The sequence below is a fragment of the Glycine max genome, chromosome 17 (assembly GCF_000004515.6).
Source record: "Glycine max cultivar Williams 82 chromosome 17, Glycine_max_v4.0, whole genome shotgun sequence".
NCBI classification, from domain to species: domain Eukaryota; kingdom Viridiplantae; phylum Streptophyta; class Magnoliopsida; order Fabales; family Fabaceae; genus Glycine; species Glycine max.
In genome coordinates this window covers 25642826-25652719 of record NC_038253.2, presented here as the reverse complement: position 1 = coordinate 25652719, position 9894 = coordinate 25642826, and positions in this window count along the sequence as shown.

Here is a 9894-nt window from a genome sequence, read left to right as displayed (position 1 = left end):
ATGCGGGTCAAACGGGCCGGTCCCCGGACCTAGTTTTAAAAGAATTTCAATTTTAATAAAAATACAATACAATCAAATTAAGTTCAATACAGATGTAAATAAAATCTAAATAATTAGTCATTTACATCAATAAAATAAATAATGTCTTAACAAAAGAAAATGCAAGCAATAAATCTAAAATATGAAATTTAAACATCTCTAACAACAAATGATTCCATATTTGAAGTAGCTTGAACCTTCTTCATCTCCACATTTAAGAGTACAACAACAATGAATCAGCCCCAACAAAAATAGGATAAAAACAAATTCTAGAGAGAGAAGAGATGTACTTTGCGTGGTGGCACGGTGGTGGGCCGAGGATGTGCCGTTGTGGTGTGTCGCATGACTGCATGAGTGTGAGTCGTGTTTTGTTTCCCTTGTAAGAGAAAAAGTCGTATGACTTGCGCGCATACGTGACTGCGTGGTGGAGAAAAAACTGTGAGGAGAAAAAGTGTTATTAGTCTGTTACAATGATAACTACTAAATATGATGTGAGTTGTTTTTTATAATAAAAATATATTGAAATATCTTTAAAAATATTTATTTAAAAATTATTTTTAGCTTAAATGATAAGAATTGATATTTTTATTATTTATGGCTTGCAGATATGAAAATGATAGATTAAAAGAAGAAAGATCGAGAAATTATCAAAAAGGAAGATTTTTAGCATGTTATCACTTATCTTTTTTATCTTAATCTTTTATTTCTGTTATCTTTTATTTTTCTTATCTTATCTTTTGTTATCTTTATCATCTTTTAATCTAAATCTTTTATGTTTATCTTTAAATCTTTATATTATCTAATATATTTCTTCATCTATTATTTTAAAAGAAAACTTTAAAGTGAAAAAGAGAAAATCAAACCTAATATAATTGGGTCAGGGTCACACAAATCAAACCTAATGCGGATTGCGGGCAACCCGTGGACCCCGCGAGCCAAGCCCGCATATTCCACGGGTTAAGCGGGGCGGACCCAAAAATATGACATAACCATGAACCGTTTAAAAAAATTGATCCGTAATCCGCGCGGAACGCGGGCCCCGTGAGCCAGTCCATGGACCTGGACCCGTTTACCCACCCCTAGTTACCATTATTTTCGTATAAAAACCGTTAGGGTCATAATTATGCACTAATACAAGCTTTGATCCGAGACAATATTTCCCAAAACAAACAAACAAAATGGACACCAACAAAGTCATGAAAAAAAATAACTAACTGTTTTTATATATATTTCATAAATAAGTTAATTAAAATATTGTTATTAAATAAATGTTTATTATATAAGTTTTGAGTATATATGGTTTTTATAACTGAAGAGGAAATTAATATGATTAAATTATTTTTATATACCTATAAGTTGTTTTTATAAAATATCCAGTAGAACTTATTGAAATAAAACTATAAACAGTTTATAATAAACTCTGTTAAACTCATATACAAGTAGTTATTATAGGAGAATAAATGTCAGACGTAGAACGAATAATAAGGCACATGAAAATACAGCCAGAGAGAAAAATCACGAGGACACACATGGGTCACCCTAGTTTTTTTGTTTTTCTTTTCGCTCTTTTTTTTTCTTCTTTTCTATTTTCTCCAGCTGGGAAGAAAAACTTGCGTTTTAACTGCTACTACTTGTCAAATTTGGTAGCAAGAGCTAGCTTCCTTATGCTGTTTTGGCAGTTTTATGATTCCTAGCTAGTGCATGCAATATAATTCATCCTAGAGGATGCACGGAACCTTTTCCTAACTCCTAAGCACTTAAAAATTAACAACAAAAGCTGTATATGGATTTGCCTACATAGTTTCTATGAAAGACAAAGAAAATAAGTATTTCAATGCAGTTTTCTGTTTTTTCATGTAAGTTTTAGTTGAATCGTGCATTCTTTGAATGCCGTGTAATCAAGAAGCAAATCTTACGCATCAGCCAATCCATAGTTTAATCAAAAAGTAGACAAGTCAAACTTGCGCTGGGGACCATGGTTAGAATGATGAAAGGGATTAGTTATAGCGCCTGCCTACTCAACTTTCTCAAATGAGACCGCAACTTCAGTGTTTTTCATGCTCTAAAACCCAAACTTCTTATTCACTTTCCTCAGTAAAGTTTGTCAAAGTACCTTCTCCCCCCACTGTATGTATATACATAAATATTTTTACATAATAATCATCAATGCTCTAATAATAGTTATATTCCTTAATAACAGTTCACAAAATTTTCCATAATTCCCCCCCTTTTTCCCATGGTTCGACTATATCATCTGAAACAACAGAAATTTTTCTTCACCAAACATGAGTAATACACCAGAGATGGTACCGCTGGAAATGCTATCTTGGCTACTATCATAAATAGCCGAAACAGGGATGCTATCATGGCTACCAGAAATAGCCCAAACAAGGAAATGCGACTATATGGGCTACTATCACAAATATACAAAGCCCTCACCAAGGGCTATATATAAACATATATACACAAACAAGGAGAGACTCCAAGGGTTGTGCTAACACAAAAAATGAATCACAAGACTCGAGGGTTCATACCTGGTTTTGTGACAGTGCACAAGCAAGAGAAGCATCAAAACTCAGAAAGAAAAAAAAGGTTCCAATTCTCAATAAATAACAAGAAGCATTAGAACTCAGAAAGGAAAAAAAAGGAAACAAAAACACATACCTCGATGCCGAGACCAACACCGACAGTTCCTTTCGTTCACTCATCAATGCCGTGGAGAGTGGCCACCGAGAGTGACAATGGCCCTGAGTGGGAGCGAGACTAGCCGCGAGTGAGAGTGAGGCGGAGGAGCTCAACCGCGAGAGTAAGAGGGCAAGAATGACACAAGAGAAAGTGATAGAACCCTAATTTGCAAATCTAATTTTTAGCAACAAGCTAAGGAACCTATTTGGGACTCTCTCAAATTAAGGAAAATAAAAAGAAAAAAGTGAAATTAGAAAAGAAAATGGAAAGAACAACGTCACAATCTTAAAAGATTGATAAGTTGAGGATGATTTGACACAAAGAATAGAATTCTTTTATAAGAACCTAAGATTTTACACAAGAACCATGAGAAACACTCTCTTAAATCTAAAATTTCATCAAAAACGGTAAACAAAGTGTTTAAGGAGTGTATTTATACCTCTTACTCCCTAAATTAGGTCCAAGGCCCAATAACTAATCTAATAATTAAAAGACTTAAAAAAATAATAAAAGGTCATGACAGCCCATTACAAGTTCAAAAATAAGCTCAAAATACAATTAAAAAATGAAAAAAAATCATATTCTAAAAGTTGGCTAAAATTTATGAGCTTCGCTTCTTCTTTTCTTTCTTCCATGAGAGAATTTAGTCTCTCGCCAAGCTCTTCTTGAAATCTTTTACTCCTTGATGAAGTAATTGGTTCATCCATATTGAGTCCACCCAAGCCAAACTATTCCTCCTTGGATACTCCTTTATCATTCCCTCCTTCTTGGGAAGAATTCACCCTCGAAGTGATGTGTCAAAGGTACATACATCACGAAGAGTCAAGTCAATAACATTAAAAGTGTTGCTCACACCGTAGACTAGTGGTAAATAAATTTTATATTCAGTATAGTTGATGCGCTCTAAAACTTGAAAAGGACAATATCCCCTTTCTTGAAGTTTAGATTTTCTTTTAGAAGTAAACATATTCTTCCTCAAGTGAATCCAAACCCAATCACCCGATTTGAAAATCATTTTCTTTCTCCCCTTATTGGAATATCTAGCATATTGTTCAACCTTTTTCTCAATTTGTGCTTTCACCTTCTCGTGCAACCTCTTAAACAAAATTGGCTTTAGAAAACCCATCCCTATTCATCATAGCAGAAGTGTTAAACAAATGTAACAAATCAAGAGGGGACAATGGACTAGAATCATAAACTACCTCAAAAGGAGAATAAGAAGTAGTAGAGTTTACTACCCTATTATAAGAAAATTCAGCATGGGTAGGCATTCCTCCCAAGCTTTCAAATTATTACCTACCAAGCACCTTAGAAGTTGAGATAGAGTTTGATTTACCAAAATGACAGGCATAGCACATGGCTCAAACTTTTTCTAACCTATCTTTTTTCCATCAAGCTCTCCACTTGTCTTTGGCTCTGTTTTGTCTCTTCCGGATTACTTCTATATGCTGGCCTATTTGGTATGGAAACTCCGACATGAGATCAATTTGATGCTCTATCCCTCTCAATGGAGGCAACCCGTGAGGGGGAGGGGGGTCTTTGGGGAAGACATCCCATACTTCTTCAATAATTATTCCGCACCTAGAGGAAAAGAACTAGCAATAGAAGATAAACAGTAATCATGAGGTATTAGCAAATACATAGGTTGCCTAGCTAGAATGACTCTCTTCGCCTCTTTTTTTCTCATGAACAAGATCTGTATTTTTCTCTCCTCTTGATTTTCATATTTTTTTTACAGGTTTACTCTTTTTTATCTCCACTTTTTTCTTTCTTTTCTCTCCTTTCATGTTTCGTTCTCTTTTTATCAATTTTTCTCTTTTCTTCTTTTCTCTCTTGTTCTCTTTTCACTCTCATTTTTATTTGATTCTCACAAACCTCACTTGGAGAAAAAGATGTGAGGCTAACCTTTCCCCTTTATGTATAAATGAAAATTTGTTTGTGACACCATTATGGACAACATTCCTATCATACTGCCAAGGCCTTCCAAGTAAGAGATGGTTAGCCTCCATAGGGACAACATCAAACAGTGTCTCATCAACATATTTTCCAATGGAGAAGCATATCAAAACTTGTATATCTACAACTAGCTCCCCATTCTCACTCAACCATTGCAGTTTGTAAGGCCTAAGGTGAGGGGAAGTTTTCAAAGCAAGCTTTTCAATCAATCTTTGGCTAGCTACATTAGTGCAACTACCTCCATCAATAATCAAAGAGCATATTTTCCCCATGACCATGCGCCTAGTATGAAAAATGTTCTCCCTTTGAGTTTTATCTCTATCCTTCACACTCCCTAGTAACCTCTTAACCATCAAAAGATCACCTTGTAGGGACTGTATATCACATTCACTTCCACTCTCACTAGAAGAGCTAGAAGAAAATGCACTAGTGATATCCCCATTACCCAACACAACCATAGTCCTTTTGTTAGGACATTGGGAGGCAATGTGACTCTTTCCCAAACACTTAAAACATTTAATAGAACTCATTTTTGAAGTTGGGGTAGGGTTTAAATTATTTTTACTAAGTGCGGCACCTTTATCATGAGATTTAAATTAAGATCCCCCCTCCTTCTTGAATGTCTCCTTATCTTTCCAAGTTGAAGATCCATAGGGGGACTAGTATATTTGTTTCCTCTTTAATTGTTGTTCCACCTTGATAGCTTGATGAGTGAGATCCTCTAAAGAGGCATAGTAGTGCAACTCTACAATATCTTGGATCTCCCTATTGAGACCATGCAAAAACCTAGCCATGGTGGCCTCTTGACACTCCTTAATTTGAGCCTTAATCAAGGAAATCTCCATCTCTTTGTAATACTCATCCGCACTCATATTTCCTTGAATTAGTCTTTGGAGCTTGTTGTGAAGGTCTCTCCTATAATAGGACAGCACAAATCTCTCTCTCAAAACTTTCTTCATGTCTTGCCAAGTATTAATCAAAGGCCTTCTCATCCTTTCAACATCACTCTTCACTTGGTTCCACCACACTAAGGCATATCCCTCAAACTCCAGGGAGGCCAATTTGATCTTCTTCTCTTCATTGTAGTTGTATCAAGCAAAGACTTGCTCAACCTTCATCTCTCACTCAAGATACACTTCTGGATCACAAGTCCCTTTAAAAGTAGGGATCTTCACCTTCACTCCCTCAATCCTTTCCTCTCTTTTCCTACCTCCATATCTTTTATGATTTCTTCTCTCCCTATGTCTTTCATTCCTCCTTCCTCACTCATCTTCTCCATGAGAAGAATTAGATGGTTTATCCTTTCTTCTTCGTTTCTATATTCTTAATCCTCACACTTAAAGCTTCACTACTCCTGTGTATTCTTTCCAAACTCTCCTCATTCTCTCCATCCTTTCTTCATTTTCATAACTTACTCTTCTCATTTGATCATCAAGTTTAATCATGTCCGCCATGAGCCTTGCGGTTTTTGGAGATGGTGGAGTAGCATCTCCACTTGTAGAAGCCATACCTACAAGGAAAATTTAGTGCACTAGTAATAAACATAATAGGACCTCACCACTTAACTTAGTGTTTAACTCAAGTTCACTCGTGTATCACTCTTTCAAGGCTTTTCTTTTATAATATGCACTCTTGCCTTTTACCACTCTTGCTCCTCTTTAGTTCTTAAGCAAAACCTTCGAGCTCAAAATCATGAAGTATTCAATGTGAAATATGTCACAAATCAAAACTCAACTCAAGAAGCCAAGAATAGAAATACTCTAAGACAAAACTAAGGAATTTTAAAGACAAGCAAAAATAATGAAAGGAATACTCAAAAGGAATGCCAAGGAAGACAAACTAAAAGACTCCAGAATCAAGAAAATGATTGTCCCAAAATTGAACTAAACTAGATGTAAATAACCAACAAGACACAATTTTTTTTTAAGTATAGGTATGTGAAAACTAGAAAGGAAACAACTCTGAATGCAAAAACTTTTTTTTGCTCCTTTTTCATCTCTACACTTTTTTTGGCACGAAATTCAAATTTGAACGCAAATTATTGATTGGCTAGATCCAAATCTAGACTGTAACAAAATTTTGGCTCCAAATTTGAAAAAAAAATCCAGATCCTAACAACTTCAATTATCCAAATCTGGATTGTAACAGAATTTTGGCTCCAAATTTGAAAACAAATTCATATTTTTTTTTTACTTCTTTCTTTCTCTTTTTGCACGAATTTTTTATGATATATATATAAAAAAAAGATAAAAAGATATTGATACTAGATAGAATTCAGAAAAGAAAGATGGACTCAAAGAAATAGAACAAAGGAAGACGAAACAATAATATAGAGTTAAACAAAATGAAAAGAACAAACAAAGAAGGAAACACAAAAGAAGAAAAAAAACACAAAGGATAGATAACACCTGATTTCAAGAACCTAAACTTTGGTTCCAATTGATGGAACCCTAATTTGCGGATTAAATTTTTAGCATCAACAAACTAGGGAACCTATTTGGGACTCTCTGAAATTGGGGAAAATAAAAAGGAAAAAGCGGAATTAGAAAAGAAGATGGAAAGAACAACATCATAATCTTGGAAGATTGATAAGTTGAGGATGATTCACCACAAAGGATAGAATTCTTTGATAATAATTTAAGATTTCACACAAGAACCAAGAGAGGCACTCTATTAATTGTGTCTAATCTAAAATTTCATCAAAAACTACAAACAATGTGTTTAAGGAGTGTATTTATACCTCCTACTAATAGCCCTAAATTAGGCTCAAGACCTAATAACTAATCTAATAATTAAAAGACTTAAAAAAAACAATAAAAGGTCATCGCAGCCCATTACAAGTCCAAAAATAGGCCCAAAATACAATTAAAAAAATGAAAATAAATCTTATTTTAAAAGTTGGCAAAAATTTATGAGCTTCGCTTTTTCTTCTCTTCCTTCCATGAGAGAATTTAGTCTCTCACCAAGCTCTTCTTGAAATCTCTTACTCCTTGTTCAAGTCATTGGTCCATCCATGTTGAGTCCACCCAAGCCAAACTCTTCCTCCTTGGATAGTCCTCTATCAGAAAGAGAGTGGACGCGAACGAAGTGGAGGCACGAGAACGACACCGTGAGTGGAGGAGCTGAGACGGAGAGGAAGAGGCATGAGAGAGTAAGTCAACTAGGGCGAGGAGGCAATATATATTTTAAAAAACCAAGTTCGTTAACATCGGTTTTCACTTACTAGATGTTAACTTATCATTTCGTAACATTGGTTTCAAAAAACCAATGTTAACTTATCATTTCCCAACATCGATTTTTCAAAAAACCGATTTTAACAAAGTGATGTTAACATCGGTTTTTGAAAAGCCGATGTTAACAAACTCATTTTATTTATGAATATGTCACCACGTTTTATTAACATCGGTTTTATCAAAAATCAATGTTAACCTAGCGACGATTTTGTAGTAATGAAATTAAAGTATGTACTGTGTTAAAAATAGTGCAATAAATGTTATCTCAATGTTTTTTTATTTTATTTAGTTGTTTAAAATCAAATCTAAAGATTTTAATAGAATCTTTAAAAATATGTAGATGTAGCTAAGAGACAAGGGTGAGTATAAATTAAACCGTTCATCGATACTTAGAAATTAGGTTATGTTTGACAAATTAATCAAAAAGTTATATGAAAATTTAAAAAATAACTGGAAGTTGAAAAACTAGTTAGTGACTAAAAGTTAATATTCATTTAGTGGTTTTATTAAATTATAAGTATTTAATAAAATAATATGTTGAAGTAGCGGATAAATATAAAATGACAAAAATGAACAAGTTTATATGAAAATTTTATATTATTTTATTGATAACAATATATTTTGGGATATTTATAGTTTTACTAGTTGATTAATTTTAGGCTTAATGTCACTTTTGGTCCATTATATTTTACAATTGTTTCATTTTAGTATATTAAGTTTTAAAAATTTTATTATGGTCCTTTATGTTTTTAAAATGTATTTGTTTGGTCATTTTTTCAACTTTTCGTTAGAAATGTTAGTGTTTTATTAATTTATAAATTTAAACAATGACCTAAATGATACATTTTAAAAATATAAAGGACCATAACAAAATTTTTAAAATATAATATACCAAAGTGAAACAACTGTGAAGCATAATAGACCAAAAGTGATAATAAATTTTTTAAATAATTAAATTTACATAGTGATGACTAAAAAATGTCATTATCTTTACTTTATTTAAAAATAAATAAATAACTAAAATAACAATAATAAATTTGTGAATATTATCATTATTAAATGATAAAATTAAATAATAATAATAATAATAATAATATGAGAGTGAAGGTTATTGTTATTTGTGGTTTCAAATTCATCTTTTCTTCATTTACTTAGTGGTTTTTAATTTTTTAAATAAGAAAAAGATAGTGACCATTTCTAGTCGTCATTATGTTAATTTAACTATTTTAAAATTTAAAATATTGACAGACACTAATGTTTCTCACAAAAATTTGAAAAAAAAATTACCAAAATGGTATATTTCGAAAACATGACGGCATATTCGTAAATAAAATGAGTTTGTTAAACTTAATGTACCAAAGTGAAATAACTTAAAAATATAATGAACCAAAAGTAATATTAAACCATTTTAAAATTTAAAAGTTAACGGAACACTAACATTTTTTACAAAAAATTAAAAAATGATCAAAATAATATATTTTGAAAACATAAAGGACTAGAATGAAACTTTTAAAACTTAATACATCAAAATAAAACAACTACAAAACATAATGGAATAAAAGTGAAATTAAGACTTAATTTTAAACTCTTGTAATTTTTCATTTGTAGATAAATTATTTTAATTATATTTTGTTTTAGTTTCAATTTTTTCTTCATATTGTGTATTCTAGTATTCAAATTATACTATATCTTAAAATATTTCTAATCAAATTTAAAATTTAATAAAAATAACAGATTTTAAATAGATATCGTACTCTCATTATGTTAATAGTATAATGATTAAAATAAGAGAAAAAATATAAACTAATAAAGTTTTACAAAATCATTTAATTATAAATTATCATTTATAATAAATTTATTAATTTTTAAAATAATTATTTTAAAGTAATTTAAATTGAATTAGAGGAAAGAACGAATGTATGTGCACACAGGTGTTGTAGGCCCCCTCATCCACGCTTCTTATTGTTACTTAATGATTATA